Source organism: Phyllostomus hastatus, unplaced genomic scaffold, assembly GCF_019186645.2.
Source record: "Phyllostomus hastatus isolate PE091 unplaced genomic scaffold, TTU_PhHast_1.1 phas_contig_196, whole genome shotgun sequence".
NCBI classification, from domain to species: Eukaryota; Metazoa; Chordata; class Mammalia; order Chiroptera; family Phyllostomidae; genus Phyllostomus; species Phyllostomus hastatus.
The window spans coordinates 9,265,515-9,287,637 of record NW_025333709.1 but is presented as its reverse complement, the minus strand read 5'-3'; positions in this window follow the sequence as shown (position 1 = coordinate 9,287,637).

Here is a 22,123-nt window from a genome sequence, read left to right as displayed (position 1 = left end):
CTCTTATTCAAGAAATTGAAACTTGAATGAAGAGACACAGGGGTGGTCTGCGAGTTAGCTGTTTCTGTGTAACAAGCACCCACAAGATTTAATTAAAGCACTGGTTTATTGTTTGTCAGGGGTCTGTTGTGGACTCCCCAATTCCTGCCATCCTAGCATTTGGCCCATTATGCGCACAGCCTTTCTTCAGCTATGCGGGCTATGCCAGAGTCCCTGATAACTCGCCACCTCTGCTGCAGTTCACCAGTCAGTCCGTGTCACCTGCCACCAAAACCCACTGCCGCCATCATCATCGTCGTGACTTTGAACATATGCACCACATTCTGTCAATTCTGCACACAAAAATTTCTCATGCTCATCTCTTCTTTGTCTCGGAGTCACGGCCTCGATGTGGGCTTTCCTCCTTTCTATCCTGAACCCCTGCGACAGGTTTTCTGAACCAGAATATTAACCCACTGCAGCTGGGCCCCACGGCGTACTGGCCCAAAGCCTTTGCACGCCTCAGGTGCAGTGCTGGCTTAGTTACTGCGTTTGGCAATTTCCAACCGTGAGGTGTCCCACACCTTTTCATGCGGAAACAAGTTGTTGACTCTTATGACATTCAGTGAGAGTTAAGGTGCTCTTTTCACCTGTTACACACTTACATTGAATTCTGTAAAGAAATGCATTTCTTACCACTTTTCCATTAACATCCTGTTTTAGGCCCCCCAGACTCTCTTTCTATAGTGCATAAAAACAAACATACAAATGGTAAAGATTTTTTTTGAAATGTGTCATTTGTGATATCTTTAGTAGACAAAATAACTAGTTTTACCTTGAAAGTAAATTGTATCTGTTCAGCTTTATGATAGTGGAGTCGCTCCAACAATGTGATGATCTGGTTGTGTATGGGAATTTGAGGATTACGTTAAAAAGATAAGAAGGGATGGAACAAGCCACTCTAGCGAAAAGGACCCTTAACAGTTTGAATGTGTCAGCAAATGCTCTGACCTGGTCTTCTGTTGTTGACAGAAAGGTAATACCTGAAACACTAGGCATATATTTAAAGAAGAGTTTGGTCCCCTTCCAGGGACTGACATATACCACTGACACAGCCCCCAGTATATGCGAGGTGGTCTTTTCTCTCAATATATGAGGTTTGTTGGTTTCGTTGGTTTTTATTCTGAAGCTTGCAGGGCTTCACGAACTAGGCTTGTAAATCAAATCCTGCCCATTGCTTATTTTTATAAATAAAGTTTTATTGGAACCCAACAGTGCTCATGTGTTTATGTATAGTTGATAAATGGCTTTGCACTACCCAAGCACACTGAGTGGTTGTGACAGAGATCATGTGGCCACAAAGCTGATTAACTATAGCCCTTTCCCCAAACTGCTTGCTGACCCTGGTCCAGAGGAAAGAGGCTTCACGTGGGGTCAGCAGACCTGGGTTAGAACCCCATCTCTGCCAGTACAAAAGGTGTGATGCCGAAGACATTAACTCTTTTCTCTGAGTTTGGCTTTTCTCATTGTTAAATGAAACCAATGACACCAGCCCCATGGAAATATTATGAGATTTAAAAACTATGCAAAGGGACTTGGATGGTGTGGCTCAATAGACCGAGCACTGGCCTGTGAACCAAGGGGTCAGCAGTTCGATTCCCAGTCAGGGCACGTGCCTGGGTTGCAGCCGGGTACCCAGTGTGGGGTGCTCCAGAGGAAACCACACATTGATGTTTCTCTCCCTATCTTCCTCCCTCCCTTCTCCTTTCTGAAAATAAATAAATATTTTTTAAAAAATTAAAAAATATGCAGAGGACTGGGAACAGAATAGACTTCACAAATATTTTTACATCCTTTATCCCTCACCCTCCACGTACAACCCACTCCCTTCTCTTGAGGGGTACGATTTCAAGGTACAAAAAACGTACTTCAGATACCTTTACTGACATAGGAAAAATAAAAACCAAAGCTTTTTATGATTCCCAAATGGATGTAATTTCTCTTTTTTTCTTCCCTTTTCTATTTACGCACCTCTGAAGGAATGGAGCAGGCAGCACACCTACAGGTCTGGGTAAGACACTGCTTTATAATGTGAGAACAAATCAGCAAGTTAAAAATGTAGGTGTTTTGCCAAGCTACTCAAAATCAATGTAGTTCAAGGACCACAAAATGCCTTCCCTCCAGTTAGAAATGGAATTCCCTTGCACCTAAGGTTCAGCATTCATAAACTGGTATTAATGCTTGACAACCCAATGATAAATTGTCTCCCATAGATACTCTCTCAAGAAGGGCCAAATTGCATAGTCACAGAGTTCTACTGATTCTTTAACTCTCTTTGCCACAACTTGCAAAGGTCCTTTTGTGCTTCTGTAGTTGTAAAACAGACGTTCAAGACGATCACCTCAATGTTCAAGTTCTGACAACCTGAAGCCACCACCCTCACCCACAAAAGCGGGTTCTCTGTCTGAAACTGCACTTGCGCTCTTCTGCCCGTGGTCTCTGATTCCATCTCCCAGGCAAACAGAAAAGCAAAGCTCTGTGTCCAGTATTGAGAAAAGTATTCCAAGTTTCTCAGTCGGAATTTGCCTACAGTCCTTGTGCCCAAGGAAGAAAGAAGGTGATTGAAGAAGCTATGTCCAGCTGCAGTGAAAATGAGCTGAAGTCAGATGGGTTACTCAAGAGAACCAACCATCCAAGAAGAAGTCAAGAGGAAGTGCCCAGTATGGACATTGCACCGGAGGAGTAATAATACTGACAATAATGACATTTTTTAAAAATACTGTCTTTGCACTGGGCGGTACGCTAAGAGCTCCAGCAGGGGGACTATGAGTTTGTTCCCTGCACAGTGCTGACTGTGTGTAAACGGCGCTCCTGGAGTCATGCAGTGCTGGGTCCACACACTCATTCACAGCAGGCCCCACACAGGATGGCGTCCTACATTCTCCACATGCTTTCCCTCGCTTAGTCCCTGCGACCAGCTTCTGAGGTAGGTTTTGTTACCCTCTTTTATCCAGACCTGTGTACTATCAATGAGGTTAAATAACTTACTCGTGTCTACGTGGTTGCTAAGGAGAGGAGTCAGGATTCAAACACAGATCTGCCTTGCTTCCTGCTTTTCCCACCATGCCCCCGTGTTTCTCCTTGATCTACTGATTGTCAGTGATGTGTTTTAACAGCAGAGAGGAGGTTGAGAAGCTTTCACAGTTTGCAGTATTCCACCAGGACTTACACAATTTTCCTAGAATGAAATGGGAGCTCAAAGAAGACAGAGCTCTTTGAGGCCGTGGGACACTATTTAATAAACTGCTAGCCCGGCCTCTGAGATAGAAAAGACTATTATAATCTCCGAGATGAAATCACTGTGAACAGGTCTCACATCCTCGCAGAGGGGCAGCTCCCTCCCGGAGAGAAGCATTCATACGGGGACGGCCTGGTCAATTGTTAACCCGGTTTGTGATAGGAATCTGTTTCCCACCACGACAGCGTCAGACATCAGCACTTCCAGCTTTAATGATCAACCCATCCTCGTTCGGCCTCTGCGTCTTATCACGAAGCTTTACTTGGACTTGAACATAAATATAATAATTAACAAAGGACCCAAATAAAACCCCACCCAGTTATTTATTGACCATGGAAAAGCAACTTTTCTCATAAAGTGATTTAGAAGAAAGATTGTGACGGTAGTGCTCCCAGCCAGAAAGAAAGTGAACAGACTCAAGACCTACCCAGTTCAGAGAACTCCGGCCAACATCAGCACCTCATTGCTGGAGGCAGCTTGATCTAGGAAGGAAAACAGACTGTGGAATCTCGGAAGCCTGACCGTTAATCTCACTTCTCATGCAATTAGAATGGTGATGTCTATCTCTGTTCATGTAAAGCAAGGGTTTATGAGAAATCACTCATCAAGGGCCCAGCATGTGGTGCGTGGCACATGGGCGGGGCATGCCGCTTCCCTCTGACCCAGGGGCCTAGGATCTGGGCCCTAGATCCTAGGCCACGTGGACCTCACCCACATGCTCTTAGAGTCTCGAGTCACATAAATCTGTCAACACTTGGCTGTAAGCAATTTGAAGGCGGTTCCTTTTGGTTGTATCCAACACAAAATATCCCCCCTACATAACAGACACTCAATAATCATTTAACTAACTCATTCATTAACTAGTTGACAAGAGTATCTGGAGCAGTTGGGGAGAGAATGTTAAATTTAACAGAGTTTGAAATGTTAACACGAAAGAAGTCAGCTGAACAGGAGAAGACAGTAGAACACGGGGCCTTCCCGACGCTGCACCATCTGGGGAAATGACCCCCCGTTCCTTTTCTCGGGAACCGTATTATTGGTCATTTAAGCTGGTTCTAGGAAAGGCTAAAGTGATGAGGATGCCTATCAATGCCTCCTCTGTACTCCCTGGAGGCAGGACCACTTACTGCGGTCAGATATCATCTTCATCCTGCCAAGAGTCATTACTAATTGGACTGGGGAAGGATACCAACCCAAGGATCAGAGGGTCTGTTTTAGCAAGTTACAGGCTTCCAAATTATAAAACCCAGTAGACTCGAGAGTTAAGCCCCCCATTTTGGGATTGTCAATTTTAGGGCCACATGGGCTAAGGAATAAACAGAGAGAGAAGGCTAGTTTGCGGGGGTGGGGAGGAGAGTAAATCAACCGTGCAAGGAAATAAAGATAGATGGCCATTAATTTCTGAAGGCAAGGACAGCAATGGAATTGCTGACTAATTTGGGGGAGCCTTCCAGTTGTTCATATACATACTTTATAATAGTCACAGATATTTGGAGGCCAGGTTAATACTGGTTTAAATGGCATGTTATAACCCTTCCCAAGAACTAGGTCAAAAAATGTCAGATTTCTATCCTGGAAGGGGCAAACTTTTGCAGAGAAGAAGTAAGAGTTTTCTCGTGTTTGAGCTCCCATTCTGTGCAATAATCAGGATTCATGCCCAAGCACAGGGCGTAATTTCCATTTCAGAGCCTCTCTATTCCCAGGCAGCATAGTTCTCACTTGAAAATCTACCATTATCAAACAAAAGGTATTGTGTCTTGCCAAGTTTTATAAAAATACAATAACACCAGGAAAATAATTACAGAGGTATAATACCAGTTAAAATACAAGAATATCAAATTTTAGTGTGAATGCAAGCACTTGTGTTGCCCCACAAGAAGGAAATAGAGGCATTTAAAGAAGATGTTTGGGGATTCAAAGAAAAGAAATCATTTAAGTTACGTCACAAATGTGTCCTACTTGGTGACGCAAGAGTTGCAAGACACTGTTCCTCCTCTGGAGCTCGTCATGGCACAGGGGAGGGGGAGCAGGGGGAGACACTGAAGAAAGAGCATCCTCCGTGCCAACCACCCCCACGGGAGGCGCCTCATTCCCATGGATGTCAGGACCTGGGAGAGAGCTAGCCTGCGGGTCAGAGTGAGATAGAGGAAGAGAGACCAACAGGCAACAGCCGGTCACAAAACGACTGTGCGGCTGACACGTCTCTGATAAATTCTATCAGTGGTCCCGTTCCCTGCCTTTCCCTATTTCTGTGTACTTTCGTGGAGTCCCCCACCACGGGAGGGGGAGGGGGTACTGCCCACTTCTTGACTCTGGGCTCAGCCATGGGATGTGCTTTAACAGAGAGGACGAAAAGGAAATAAGGTGTGCCAGTGCTGAAGTTGAGAAGAAGCCTGGTGTGCTCGCAGCTGCTCTCTGGCATCCCTGCCACTGCCCTGCCAAGAACATACCTGGGCTGGCCTGGGCAGGGGAGGGAGACGCATGAGCAGAGCCGCCAGCAGCCAAGGCCAGCCTGGGCCAACCAACCCCCAGTCAACTTGCAGACTGCGAGAAACCATACATGGTTATGGTTTGCTGTTCACATGTTTCACGTAATATCTAACTGATACAATCTTTACTTCTAAATGGTTTGTGTTTAATAAAATCAGAGGTACAATAAGACTCACCAACAGCACAAAATAAAACAGGAGCCAGGAAATTAAAGGGAGATGAGAGGGGGAAGCTACGGGTGAGCAGCGGATCACTGAATTTTTCGCTGGGACCAAATATCTTAGCCATCACAATCAGAAGGAAAAACAGGAGAAAAGAGACCAGAACCCACAGATATTTCCAATGGCCTGGACAAATTCAACTGAAATAAGGGTGCAATGAAAAGACTACAGGCTTTGGAATGAGAACTTAGATTCTCAATTGCCAGGTAAGTATTCTGAGCTCTTTCTTCCTCACCAGTTAAAATAGGAAAATGATACTCTTTTTTATAGCACAGATATGGGGATTAAAAACAGTAGTATGACAGAAGAAGAAAATAGCTCTTGGCAGATAAGCAGTAAATGATAGGCACTGGTGTTGGTAATACACTAGGCAAGTGTCCGCTTGTGTTTCCGGCCTTCACATTCTATCTTTCCCCCAAGCTCTGCTTGATTTCTCTCCTTCTGCACAGCCCTGTACCCAGATCCTCTGACTTATTCCTGATGTGGTGAGCTGGTACCCCAATGTGACTCTTCTCACCCTGTCCCTAATAATGACAGAAATAGTAACAACACGCACATAACTGCAAAAATAATGGCAGTTAAAATTTATGGAGCCGCTCACCAGACATGATTTTATTTACATTACATCTTTTTTCCCTACGTATTGGCCCCCCGTTTTACCATCAGTTTACAAATGAGAACACTGAGAATCAGAGACACTAATCACTTTTCCAAGATGACTACCGTTAAGAGGCAGTGAAAGAGTTTAAGCCCATGGTTTTATGAGGTCAAATACTGCCCTCTACACAGCTACACCACTGCACCTCCCGGACTCTGGTGGCTGAGTATCCTCTGCCTCTGAGTCACCAGTTTCTCGGTGGTCAGACGTGACGGATGGTTGGGGTAGGCGCCCTTGACCCCTAAGCAGACAGTGCAGTGACGATTTCAACCCTGTTAGAGGGGACTGACAGAAAGATCCTCTGCCCCATCTTAGGGAAGTCAATGAACAATGAAGAACAATTTCCCACCTCCCACTGGCTTCTGCAGAGCCAATCTGCAGAGGGTACCCGGGGCTGCCCACAGCCCCTCTGTGGGGCATGCTCTCTGCTCTCACGCGTGTCCATCCTCCCTTCAATTAGTCAGCTGGCAGCTCAGCGACTCCATCAGGCTGTTCCAGGAGGTCACACTTTGGAAAGGCTAACAATGAATTAAAATTTCATTTTAGACCCTTAATAGCCCAATCAATAATTTAGGGAGCAAAGGAAACATTTTCTGGGAAAGCATTAGCTTAACACTGAAAAGTATCTGCTCATGCCTTGGACACGACACCATTTTTGCAAGGGTTGGGTAGGGGGAGCAGAGGCTGAGAAATGCCTTCTGTATGTTCTCCCTCCTTCCCCATCCTCTCCTCCTCCTGCTCTCGGTCCTCTCTTTTACCTCTCCTCGCTGCTCCCATCTGCCCTGTCCTCTGTCCCATCTAGTCTCCTCTCTTCTTCTTCTGCCCTGCTACTGCTGTTACTATCTCCTATTTTCTCTTCCCTCTCAATATTATGCTTGCTGGTGCAATAACTAATTAATACTGTAACACACCTGTAGCTATGAATTTTTTTTAGAAACAGCTCAAAACCATTACCCACTAGTGTTGTTTAATTGCATTTTGAAGTATGAGTCACATTTAAAATTGAAGGTCCACCTTAAGGATAGTGCTATGAGTCAAATCAAAATTTTATTTTTTTCCCATGTGCTTGGCTGATTAAATATGTTTAATGTAAAAACTGTAAAAACAGACAAAAATTCTGAGAGTCCCAAGGCTGTATTTGAGAATTCACATGGTGGTTAATAATACATCTGACTTGCTAAAACCTTTGAACTGATTCCCAAGAATGTACTTCAAAATGCATTCTCTCTCTCTCTCTCTCTGCCTCCCCCCTCCTATTGTTGCTGATTGCAGGCTCACTAAAAAATCCATTTGGTTCTGGAACAAGCAACACTTCAAAAGAAGTAACCCGACAAAGGTTTTCTTCAGAAGTTTTTAGTGCAATGGGGCTGATTTTTAGTGCAAAGTGCAAAGCCCAAGGATCCCAATGCCCCACACTTTTCCACCCAGCCCAGTGATGAGTCACCCAATGAATGCAAAATAAAGAGAGCAATTACGCTTGTAAAAGAAAGTGAGCACTGTGGTGGCCCCTGATAACAACACAGAGGACAGAAGACTAGCAAATAGCAAAGGGTAGGTAACTTGTCCTCTCTCATCCTCACAAAAAGCAAGGCATTTGGGTGAATGGGTGATAAGAGCTGTAAGAGTCCCCACATCTCATTCTGCACCATGGCTGACCTCTGAAAATCCCTCTAAAGTCTGTGTGTCGGGAGATCAGAATTGTCACAAGAGACCATCCTTATTTGGAATCCTAGGATTAGGTGATCTTCAAAACCATTTTCAGATTTACAAAAGTATTTAAAACTAGATTATTTGCTCAGGTCTACATGGCAAAGGTGATGGTGGAAACCCAGTATCCTGATTTCTAGATCAATTCATGTCTCTTGACACTGCCTCTCTAGGTCTGACCCCCGATCCCCACACACTTTGTAGTTTTGCCACGACAAGGAGCCCAGGCACATGCTTGTCTGCCACCTGCAGGGACCACCCAAGGAGATAGTCCCGTTCATTTGCCATCTACTTCCACGCTGATTCCTCAGTCAACATTCAGTCAACTCCCGAGATGGCTGCTGCATCTCCAACTTTAGCTGCGTCAGAATCACCTCCATGCCTAGGAAAACACTGGTTGCTCTGCACCACCCCCGGAGTTTCAGATTCATTACGTCTAGACAGGCCTAAAAATGTGCATTTCTGACCAGTGTCTTGCGACAGTTCTCCAAGAGTCTCTTGCACTTCTTCACACCTTGCAGATAGAGGCATTGGGGTTCTTTATTCCGGACTACTTTTCAAGGAAGTTTATATAGTGAGCAGCTTTAGAAAATGGAGACAGTAAAAGGCAGGTGTATTCACTGTCCTGTATAACAAAGATAATGTCTATCTCCAGGCAAAGTTCCAGCATGCTTACTGTCCAGTAAAAGAGACTGATATTCTCCAAAGCCCTGATTTTTCTCCAAGAATGCAAGGGATGTGTGTGTACAGGCATTTTCTGGCCCTCTCGACATTGCCCTGTGAGAATGAAGGCTCAGGGACTGATGCAAGCAGTATTACATATGTATTATGTATTATGTATTATGTATATGTATTATGTATTACATATTTTAATTTATTTACAGGGTTTTCTCTACACCTCCTTGCTAGTACATTGCTTGAGTTCGAGGACTCCTGCTGTGTTCACTCTTTCATTCCCGGGACTTAAAACAGAGCCAGGTGTGCAATAGATGCTCAATAAACATTTGTTGAATGAATGAATATATAAGAAATAAATGAACAACTACTCAAATAGGTTAACATAACTTTTAATTCCATCTTATAGATGAGAAAACAGATATTGGGAGAATTTGAGGAACTTAGCCAAAATCACAGAGCTAGGACACTGCGAAGCTGGGATTTGAATCAAAGTCTCCTAGCTGCCACCTAAACTTGTCACACTTTACTTTGACCCTCACTTAATTTTCCAGATCTGGTCTGATTTCAACATTATGGTTTGTTTTTTTGTTTTTTGTTTTCCCAAAATCAAGTTGATCTTGTGGACAAAGATTTGCAGCTTCTGAGGAAGTTAAGGGAAGTTGATTTAAACTCTAATCACAATCCCCACTATAGGCTCCAAAAATAATTTTGAGCATCTTTAGAATTGGTGGCTTACGTCTCTAGAAACGATTCACTTAAACATGAACTACGCTTATTTCCAATGTATACCTTTCAAAAGCTGGTGTCCTTAAGTAGGGGGTCATAGCTCAGGTTTTCCTTAACGCTAATTCTTTGAAAAGTGATTGTTCTCTTATCTGGCAACTCTATTATGATATCAGCTAGCAAGAAATCTCCCTACCCCGACATTCCCTTGCCAAGACAGCTCAGAGCCTGTTCGAAGGACAAAGCATGCCTCCCACGGCGGCATTTGGACCCATGTAATTCAGATTCACTGAGATAATCAGTGTGTGATCATTAAAAGAGCACTGCACTGTTTACAGTTCTCAAGCATTTCAGGACATTCTCCTTTGTTCATTATACTCAATTAGAAATGTGAATGAAGGTTTCCATTAGGCAAACGCTGATCCCTTTTCCCATGTTTACTGTGGAACAGAAGCCAACAAGTCTCTTTAATTTCCTTCCAAGTTTTGTATACGAGTTGTATTGTTGAGAATGGGGTTTGGTGATACAACTGTTCTTCCTCTGTGAGTTTGGGCCACTTGGTAGGAGGGAGTACAACTCAATCAAAACTGCCTTCTGAAGAACATTATAATTTTTCTACTTTGTTTCATTAGAGTTTGGAGATACATTTGTGGAATTTTGTGGAAATCAAAATGCATTCTCTGTACACTGACTTTATAAATAACCAGATGCTATGGCGGACAGAACTGCGGCTCAGCTGGCCGGGGCCCATCCACGTGGCGCCTTGGTGAACGACCCAGCAATGAATGCTGGGAGTAGCAGATCTTGATTTGCAACATTCCAACCTTGGGGGTTTGCTCGGAGCAGCTCGGCTCGGAGCCCTCCTTTCCCATGAGACCCAGCGCTTCCCATGCTCCCTACCAGGCTACTAGCCAAAAGCATCCCCCGAAGTTTCCCATGTCCTTATCCGTGCAGGACCTGAAATATGTTGCCATCGGTCTCCACAAAGTAGTCCAGAAAGGCACGTGCCATGTTACTCTGGATCATGGCAAAATTCAGGAAAAGGTACAGGTCTTAACAGTCCGGGTAAAATCCAAGTGTAGTAGAACAAGATCTTGCAAGGAAGTCCGTTGCAACGCCAGCATCAGCCAGAGCCCACACGATCACAGAAGCAGCATCTCCTTTCTTATTAGTTAGTGCAGGCCACCTGGCCCCCTTCCTCACTATAAGCTACATAGTTGCTTGCGTACTTCTCCCTTCTCACCGCTCTCCTTCAAACTACGCGGCAAAATTCCCTCACCACAGACAGCAGGTCTCTTCCCTCACTACTACTGCCCCGCACGGTAGAAAGGCTTCGCCTTCCCAAGCCGCACGGCCAGGAGAGCTCCGCATGGCTGCTACATCCTGCTTTCCTCCTCCTTTCTGCGCCAAGTGGCAGAGAGACTGAAAATAGCTCCTGAACCTAGTTTAAATCCCGGTGCCTCCTCTGCAACCCGTCTTCTGACTCCTCCCACAATCGACTACATCTGCCCTGTTCTCTGGTACCTTCTGCTTCTCTCCAGCTGCCATTGTTAGTCCAGGTGGGCGTGGCCCCGAGGTGTGGCAGAGCTGCCTTCCCGCTCTTGCACAGGCACAGCAGCCCGGGAACCAATTCCAGCAACAGCACAGGTTGAGGGCACACTCATATTTAGCATGACTATGAAGCTAGCCCGCTGTTATTGATATGCAAAGTATCTCTTAACCAATCCCTGGGCTTCCTCATCCCCCAGCTATTGCAGCTTTGGGATTTTTTTTCTTTCTCTGTTTTCTATATCCCTGGGGGGAGGGGGGCTTCTCAGCCTACACCTTGTCCTGCACCTCATTCCACACCCGTTACAGAACCTTACTTGGAAATCAAGAAATCTGGATTCGTATCTCAGTTCCCCTTACAAGCCAGAGGACCTAGGGGAAGCTATTTCACTTCTCTGAGCTGAGGTTTTCTCACTAGTGAAAAATGGATTTGTAACAGCCGTGCTAACTACCCCATAAAATCATTATCAATATCGAATGAGATGATATGTATGAAAATGCTGATAATGTTTATTATTTAGAATTAACAGTCACATAAGCAGGTCTCATTGAAGGTAATCTTCAAAGTCACACCTAATTTATAATTTGACGCTCCAGGAACGCTTCATTACAATAGTCTAATGTCTCATCGGAACATTGACTCTATCAACAAAGAGCATAACAGGAGGACAGTTTCAATTTAATCATGCACGTATAATTGCAATTGGAAGGTTACACATGAAACATCCGCTCCTGGGGGTGGGGGGAGGGGCGTATTATGCTTCAGCCTTCAAATGCACAGAAATGGATTCTTTCCTCTTGTGTGGCATTTCACAAGGTCTCTGCCCTGGGAAAGGGGCGGGGTGGGGGGGGGCTGCAGAAAGAGGGACGGATTGGAAAGGTCTCGTTTCTTTTCAATTAAGATAGCCAGACTCCAAAGACATCATTCACAATGGGCAGTACACGGAGACACTCCCCCAGAAACACTTCAGGGCTGCTGGCGCGTGGCCAGGAGGGAGCTGGCCATCAGAGGCTGGCAGGTTGGAGCAAGGCTTTCCGCCGGCCAGATTCAGGAAAGGGAACACCCGGAGCGGGGCGGGGGAGGGGGGGGCACAAAGTAATTACCGTCATCAGAGCAATCACAACAACTCTGGAGTTGGGCTCCGTGGTTCACAAACAGGCGATTCCTTTTGTTCCGATGTTGGTGGTGACCCCTGGTACAGAAGCTCCCGAGGCAAAAAGCAGGGTATAACCTTTTCCTTCTTAATCATCAGCATTTAGCAGGGTAAATGTCATCTGCTGTCTGACTTTTCATCAACCACATAAAATCCTGGGATACTACGGTCCTGCACTTACTTAGAGACAAGCTTTAAAAAAAAATGACGTCCCCTCTTTCCTTTTTGTTTTCAAAATCATTTCATTTGCGCGCGCGCACACACACACACACACACACACACACACACACCTCCCTGTAGGGATTGCTGGAGGTGGCCTGCCTGCAACCTTCACATCAGAAGCTTCACAAGGCAGGATTATTGGAAGCAAATTGGGTAACGCACACACGACACTAACGAGGAGACTCAATGTAACTGTCGTGGGGAAATTATAAAAGAGCTGATCAGACATTGAATGTGAAGGAAAGGCCCCGAGGATTGTCATTTACGTAGAGGTGGGTTAACCTATATGGGGAAGATTTCCTTTGGCTCGTTAGTACTTGAAGTCACAAGCATTTAAGGATCTGAGACGCACCCTGGGAACAAGCCTGCCTCTGCGTCTCCTGCTGGAGAGTGATTAGCTGCATTAACACGAGCGCCCCTAGGGATTTTTCCAGATCAACTCAAATGACAGGGTTACCCTGACACCAAAATCTTAGGAAACAGGTAACCTGGTTTTGCAGCCCGCAACGCAGGCCACAGGAGGCATTGGCTCTCTTGGCAGAGCAGATGTGTCACTAGGAAATTACTGAAACAAAAACACATCCACCCTGCACCTGTCACAGAGTCACGTCCTGATGAGAAAAATTACCTGGTGGTGCCTGGTTCCAGAGATGTCTCCATTTTATTCCCAGGCCTGCCTGTTACTGATCTGTAGCTCCAGGAGCAGATTGCCCTAGGCAGTGTGAATGGTTGGGGTGGGGGTTGGACAGCCATCATCAGCCAACTCTTAGCTTCGGCAATCAGCTCTTAGCTTCTGATTTGGTCCGGAACAGCCACACAGCCTAGGACATGACCATGTCCAAACTCCAATCTTAGGTGGTCCTTATCTAAGCCCGGGCGCAACCTTTGTGAGACTCGAGACACACGCGCCAGCATTAAGGAGAAACAGGTGTTTCCATGAGCCAGCATGCTGAGGGGAGCCAAGGGTCCCGATTCAGTAAAATTTCAAGCTCCGGTTTCACTGTGGCAGAGTCATGGGTTTGGCATTGGGGTGTGCCATCACGACACCTGGGTTTGAATCCTAGCTCCACCACAAACGGCATGACTCCGGGCCAATCACCCACCTCCGGAGCCCCATCTCTCAGTAACCGAGACAATAAGAGAGGACCCACCTCGTAGGACGAAGATCTGCACCAGCCTCAGATCTGCATTTCAAACACACGGGAAGATAATCAAAGAAGCATTTCACAAAAGGGACTATCAAACCAAGATTACCCTGATGGTAGTTCATTAAAAACTAACAACCATAATTAAGTAAAATCATGGAATGGAATTTTTGTATCATCGATTAATCTTTCCTTCAAAATAAACCCGACTACCTAGTGGAGAAAATGTGTTTTTGATTCATTAAACAGCCCCACTGGTCGGGCTGCAGTTCCCTCTATATAATACTGTTAGTGAGGAGAGTGTATCTAATCTGTATTCTTGGCAGAAAGCGACTGGCTATCTTCAAAAGAAAAAGATGTATTAGAACTTTATCAAAAGAACACAGAATTGAAAAGAGGCTTAAAAACCAGGCTTGAGACGTGGCAGGCGAGGGACATAGACTGTCTCCTTGACCCACCTGATAAGGCTCCTCTGAGCCTGCTCATCAACTGCCAAGACCTCCACCTTGATGTCTGGCCTGCCTTTGGCCTGCTTAGCCCACTTCAGGCAAAAACGCTGCTAAGTCAGTTTGTGAGAACCCCCTGCCTTGATATCCGATCACCCTTGACATGATTTTCTCACCCTTCACCTTTCATGTATAAGTTTTTGGCATGCCTTTAGCAAGAATCCTGTTGGGTCAGTTTAGCAAAAAAAAATTCCCTGCCCTTAATGTCACCTCCTACTATTATTCTCTCCACTGGCCCGTTCTGATTCTGCTCCTGGCTCTCAATCCCCAGCTGTCCTTGTATTCAGAGTTGAGCCTCATGCCTCTCCCCTGTTGCAAGAGTCATGACCCCCAATTGCAATAATCTTTTTTAAAAAGATTTTACTTATTTATTTTTAGAGAGAGAAGGGAGGGAGAAACAGAGAGAGAGAGAAACATCAATGTGCGGTTGCTGGGAGTCATGGCCTGCAACCCAGGCATGTACCCTGACTGGGAATCGAACCTGTGACACTTTGGTTCGCAGCCCGCGCTCAATCCACTGAGCTACACCAGCCAGGGCCAATGCAATAATCTTGAATGAAGTTTTCCTTATCCCTTCAACAAGTATCAGGACATTTTTTTTTTTACCATGTGAAAGAAGGAGGCTTCCCAGGATCAAGAACACAAATACCTTTCCTCAAGAATCATCTGTTCTCCCACCCAAGTTCCACCACGGCACCTGGGATGTCTCCCGAGTTCTCCCGGCCTTTGCAGCGCTTGCCCCTGACTCAGTGCACTGGAGGGAAGCGTCAGATTGTCTTGGACTAGGTTTGCCTGCCCAAGCCCTGGTTGCCGGGTGGTGGAAAGAGGGATGGTTTTCCCTCCAGATTCCACGGACAGAGATCAAGTAGGTGGGGTGTTTCCTAAAATAGAAAGGGGGATTAGATTCTGTGCAGCAGAAATATCAATTCTCTACTGTGACTAGCTATTGCATGTGGCCTATGTATTGGGCAGTTTTCGTATCTCATTTCACTGAGCCTCACAAGCACCTGGGAAGACCAGGTGTTATTACACCCATACTACAGATGAGAAAACTGGGGCTCCGATAAAATCAGTGCCTTTTTCAAAGATTAAGCATCTGCTAAGGGGTGAGACACCTGTCTGACTTGATGTTTCCATGCAATTCACCTGGCTCCCATGTGAGTTGAATGTTGGGCCCAGGGCTGAGTGGAACAGCTGATCAGAAAAGAACCTTGTGGACAAACACGAGAGGAAAAGAGAATGGTGAGAAATCAAATCAGGGTCTGATTTTTCTTCTGTGATTACAAGACAAGGTGCTCTGTCTGCTTATGTGTGCTCACACACAGCACAGGATGGTAGAAAACAGTATTGTCTCTTGTGGGCATGCACGCTCCGGCAGCTCACTCCCCACAGCTGTACCCTGCCCTTGAATAAGGAGGCTGGGCCTCGTGGTCGCTGTGCTGTGTGAACCTCACTGCCCCGGAGATGCTGAAGTTCCGTGCGCCATGAATATTTATGATTCCTATTTGCCAGGCACCAGTGGAGATCGGTTTGACCTGAGGGTGATGCAGATCTGAAAAGGCTCTGTCCCCTCCCAGGAGTGTTTTCTTTCCTGCCAGTTGATGACATTCAAAACGATCATGGAAATTACTGACTGTGAGTGTTATTTCTTAATGTTTTAACCATTTTTACTCATACGGAGCTAGACAATAAAGTCAATAATAGTTTGAGTTTCACATCTAAAAATCTTTCATACACAATTATAATTTTTTTTCCTCCAACCCTCTGAGCAGGGTAAAATAGTAAAGCATAAGGATTAAAAACAAAAGCCAGGCTAGAATCTTTGCTTGGCTGCCTACTAATTGAGCCTCTCAACTTCATCTGTAAAACTGGAAAAGTAAAAGTATTGGCTTCATAGGGATGTTATAAGAACTTTGCACTGTACCTGCCCTGTAGTAATCACCACATGGAGTTGCTAGCATCTTTATTTTACACACGAGAACTTGGAGAAATGCAGTCATCTGCCAGGATCACAGAGAGCAACAAAGGCTGGACCAACCTTGTCCTTTGATTCCAAACACAGGACATTTCCCACCGTATCTCTCTATCTTCTCTTTCCTGGCCAGCTTCCTGCTGGACTTTAAACACACAGTGCCTTGCCGATTCATGTTTATTCTTGCGTCCACTATGATTATTCCAGGAAATAAGAGATTCTGCTCTGGGCCTAGCAGGTTTGCACCCCCTAAGCCGGGCACATCTCCAGCATCTCGCATTTCCCCTCATTTTCTAGCGATAACATGTTGCCCACGTCTGCAATCAACAAATTCCGAAACTTCTATTTTTGTGTGGCCTTGCTAATGTGCCCTTCACATTTACTCCCCACTGGGTGAAGTAGGACTTCCTGGCCCAAGGGGTACTGTTGTTCAATACAGAATTCTTTATCCAAGTGCAAAATGTAACCATGGTCCAGTAGATTCGAGAAAATAGGGAACGAAGCTCAGAGAAGAGATGCAAATGCAACATGTGAGAAACAAAAGATGCTGATATCTTCCTGTAGGAGAAAATCCAGTTACCCAAAAAGCACAATCAATGGGCCATTTCTAGGTGGCATCAGGAAGAATTTAGAAACAAAGGAGTTTATAAATAAAAGAGTGAGATATTATCCTCCTTGTGTATACCATGCTGGAATACAGCTACTTTCGCTGTGAGCCCTGAGAAAACTAGAAGGTGACTTTATTGAAATGTCAAGAATTATTAGATTGCCCTGGCTGGTGTAGCTCAGTGGATTGAGTGCAGACTGTGAACCAAAGTGTCGCAGGTTTGATTCCCAGTCAGGGCACATGCCTAGGTTGCCGGCCATGGCCCCCAGCAACCGCACATTGATGTTTCTCTCTCTCTCTCTTTCTCCTTCCCTTCCCTCTCTAAAAATAAATAAATAAAATCTTTTTTAAAATCTGCTTAAAAAAAGAATGATTAGATCATTGATTCTCATGTTTTTTTTAAATACAAATGTGGAAAATAAGTTCATCATGTGACTGTACTGTCCCTACGGAACGGAGCGTGGATGCCCACTCACGTAGGGCTGGAGCTCTGATGCAGACGGGCAGCTCCGCCCCCACGGATCTGTCCTTTTGTGAGGCAGAATAATGTCGAGGGAAGCTCAGGATGAGCCTGAGGTCAGATAGACCTGGCTTACGTCCTGACTTCGCATTTAGCAGTTGCTACAGGTTGCTTTTTCTTCCAGAGCCTCAGTTTTCCATCTGTGAAAGGGAGATTGTTATGCCTATTCACAGGATTGCAGAGATTAAATGAGCAGAAATCAACTTTGAATCCATAAATATTAGTTTCATTCCAAATATTAGATGTTGTAATGGCTGTATTTTGCATCTATGAAGTTCATTATTTTTCCCCAAATCCTTTAATGGTTACTATTTTACTTTATCCTCACAACCCCAGGGAGCAGACAAACTAAATAAAATTGAGCCTATTGAGTGTGGGATAAGTATGACAGAGAGGTTATTCAGAGCGGCCCAAGGTGACAACCCAGCTGACAAAGCTGAGATAGATTCATGTCCTTTGATGGACGCCCTGTCTATCCCCCTTTCAGGACCCTGTAAGTCTTCCTGGTGTTGAACTTGAACATGATCCCACCCAGACAAACCTCCCGGGTACTCAGGTCCCACTTGTCTTCTCTTCCGTTTTCTCTTTGTCATTCACAACAACTTGATTCTTCTCAGTGCAGATATTACCTCCTCTCCATTACTTATTTAGAGGGAAATGATTAATATAAGTGTTAATATGAATTCCTATTTCCGCTCAAAATATCTTCCATCTCACAATTCCTTCCAAGGAATGTTTCAAGTATTAAAAATAAGTACAACTAAAAAAAAACATATGTTAAAAGGTATTTATCACTATCTTGGCATGGGTCTGCCCTAAGAGATTTATTTCAAACTGAAAAATTTTAGGTGTTAAAAAACTTCGATAAACCCAATTAGTAAGCATATATATCTAGCATTTTTAAATTGCTTTTTATTTTACCAGCTAGTAATCAAATGTAATAACTCTAATCAAAACTAAAGCTTTTTATGGTTCAAGGGAATATTTTAAAAGGCAAGTTTCTAATCATGTATCTAAGCCCTCAGATGGACTTTTGGCAAAATTACAAAATATACATGAGCTATGGCTCTTTCCAAAGCTGAACAAGATGTCTCATTGGTCACAGCTAAAAAAATAAGTTATAAGGAAATGACATAATAATACTATTTACCGTATAGATAATACTTATTAAAGGTTCGTTTTTTGCAAGGTGCAGTACTAAGTACTGTTCTTTTTAAAATGCACAATAACAAATAAGCAAATACATTTTTTAAAATGCACAATAGCACTATTCTTGTGCCCATTTTAAGTAGAAGAAACTGCGTCGCAGAGAGGTTAAGTTATTGGTTAAAGGGGTCTCACATCAACGTGGGAACAGGGCACTGAAACTCACGTCTCTCAGACTATTTTAAAGAGCACAAACTCTTAACTGAACTCGGTCAGTAATTTCATCCACAAGTATCTATCGAGACCTCTGAAGGGCGGCGCGCATTTGAAGATGCTGGTGATGCAGGAGTAAGCGAGAAAGGCAAAACCTCTGCCCTCCCCAAACATTCTTTGAGAGCAGATGGAAAATCAATACATGAACTAATGAACGAGATCGTTACAGATGGTGTAAGTGCTGTAAAGAACAGAATGATGAGCCAAAGAGCCAGAGAGAGGCAGCTGACAACTCCCAGGCACAGCTCTCCATGGCCTCCCTGGGGAGGTGACCCTGGAACCAGGTCCGGAACCACAAGGAGTCTTCTGACAGGGGGGCCCCGAAGGAAGAGTGTTCCAAGACGCCCTGCCAGGACACCTGCTGGGAGGTCGGGGGGCCAGAAGGGGGGCCAGGGCAGGGCAGCCGGGGCGGTGTGAGCAGGGGCTGCGGGTGGAGACGGGCGGGACTGAAGCCGATGACCACACGCCGTCCCGCCGTGTTAGAAGCAAAACAGGAACGTGAAACCCCACTGTCCTGAGGCAAACACGGCCCGGAGTGAACAGGTTAAAGATATTTCCGTCAGACACCTTATAAAGGAAAGATTTAGCCTGAATAGCAACATAATAATTGTCACTTTTTATATCTAGATAGAAAAAAATTCCACTTCAACATTAGAAATTAGTTTTTTGGTTAATCTATTAGGTAAATGGAGGCTATGAAAAGTTTGAGTAACTAGGGGTGGGGGGGAAAGGCAGAAAACTGTACTTGAACAACAGTTAAAATTTAAAAAACAATTCGAGTCACTATCCCCTTGCTTTTCCCCCCAAACTCTATTGAGTGATAACTGACATGTAATATTGTATAACTTTAAGGACTACAACATGCTGATTTGATACATTTACATATTGCAATATGGGTATCATCACAGTGATAGTTAATACCTCCATCACCTTGCTTTAATTTACAAATTTATTAAATAGATCTTTAAAAAGATTTTATTTAGTTCGAGAGAGAGAGGAAGGGAGGGAGAAAGAGAGGCAGAGAAACATCAATGCACAAGAGAAACATCGACTGGTTGCCTCTCACATGTCCCCAACCAGGGACCCAGCCCGCAACCCAGGAGTGTGCCCTGACTGGGAACCGAACCTGCAACCTTTGCATTTGTGGGGTGATGCCCAACCCACTGAGCCACACCAGTCAGGGCTAAACAGATTTTTTATATCATTGCATTTAACCCAAATACTGATGCCTCATTATATATATTTTCAAGTTCTTTCGGTGAAAGTTCACAAACAAAGGGCACAATTTTGCATTGTTTGTTTTGATCTTTGTCATTTCCAAGCATACAGTAAAATCATTTACTGGCCCTTAAAAATCATTCACCCTTTCAAGGGTACGGCTCAGCGGGTTTGAGTCTTTTCACAAAATGGTGCAACTGCCCCCACTCCCAAGCCTGCAGGCAGAGTAAGAAGTTGGGATTTTCCTCTAAGGATAACGTCCCTGGAGGCTCTCAGGCAGAAGTTTTTCGTGTGTTTTACAATAACCTCCTGACCGCAGTCACCCTCCTTTCCCTCCAAGCTCCACCGCTCACGGGGCCGGGGTGGCGGGGGGGGGGCGGTAAGCCAGCCAGTGAGGGACCAAGTCACCTGATCTCCCACCCCAGCTGGCTGGCCCTTCTCTCTCATACTCTGCCTCCCAGATACACAGGACCACACTCAGTTCTCGCTTACACGGCGGCCTCTCTCCTCTGTTCCTGCCGCCTGGAGGACCATCCTACTACCGCCTGCCCCTTCTGCCCCATTGGGCAAGTCCTGTCCCCTGCCACTCTGACAAAACGCCATTTCTGCCCTGATCCTCTGAGGCCCAATTACCCCATTCTGCCCTCTGAGATTTTGAATTTTAATTGTGTTCATTTTTATTAAAAACAACACTTTATGACCTCATAAAAATATTGGAAAATGAAAAAATAGATATATAAACTGCCTACTATTCTAATGCAAATGCTGCTTTCTTTAAATTACAGGGAGGTGAACATATTTTTGCATAGGACTATTTTCCACGTTACAGATCACTGCTGTAGGACAGATTCCCAGGAGAGGAAATACTGCGAGAACGTGCAAGTACAAGTAGCCTCCCAAAATGCAAGATGCTGACACTGCAGCCTGAAGGGGAGAAGGGTCTGGGTTCCTGCCTCTTTTCACACTTCTTCAAAATTTTATTTACTTGTGAGTTGTCATTTACATATCATAAAAGTTCACTTTTTTACAGTGTATAATTCAGTGGTTTTTAGTGTTTTCACAAACGGTGCAACTAATGGTTCACAAACCGGCCCCCGTCCACGGGCACACGGAGGCAGGGACAGGCCGAAGGAAGGGCCAGGCCACGCCAGGTGAGCGGATGGCAGGAGTACGAAGCCAGGGAAACTACCTACGAGGCTTGTCTTGGGCAACCCCAAGACCAGCAAATCTCAGCATCCGCCCACAGAATCTTAAACGTTTATAATCGGGGCTTTAACTGGGCTCAGTCACATGTCCTATCCAAGAGATTTCAACAGGACATCGCTCTCTCAAGGCTGCGTCCTCCAAAACGGCTCTCACTGTGGGAACGGTGGGCCGAATGTCTAGTCCAAAGACGGAGGAGGGGGCAAGGAGCTTCTGATGGCCAGGGTCCACTTCACAGGACAACCAGCAGTCATGTACTCTCCACGACCTCCCCTAACAGCCACCACCACCACGCTATATAGTTCCAGAACGTTCCCATTGTGTCCAAAAGACCCCCTGTGTCCATCAGCAGTCTCTCCCTGCTCCCACCTCACCCCAGCTCCTGGCAACCACTACCCTGTTTTCCGTTTCTATGAATTTGCCTTTCCTGGACATTTCGTATCAGTGGGATCATGTAACACATGGCCTTGCGTGTCTGACTTCTTCCACTCAGCAGGAAACCCTCAAGACTTGCCCACGCTCCGCAGGGGTCAGCACTCCATCTTCTCGTGGCTGAGTAGCGTTCCAAGGTGTAGGCAGGCCACGCTCTGCTTTTCCACCCATCAGTGCATAGACATTTGGTTTGCTCCCATTTTTTGGCTATTATGCTACTATGAACACATAGGTACGACATTTTTGTGTGAATATATGTTTTTACGTGTCTTGGATATGCTTCCCTAAGAGGAGAATTGCTGGATCATATGGTCAGTCTATGTTTAACTTTTTAAGGAACTGACAAGCTGTTTTCTGAAATGGCTGAGTCATTTTACTTGTCCCCAAGCAACACGAGAAGGTTCCGATTTCTCCACATTCTCA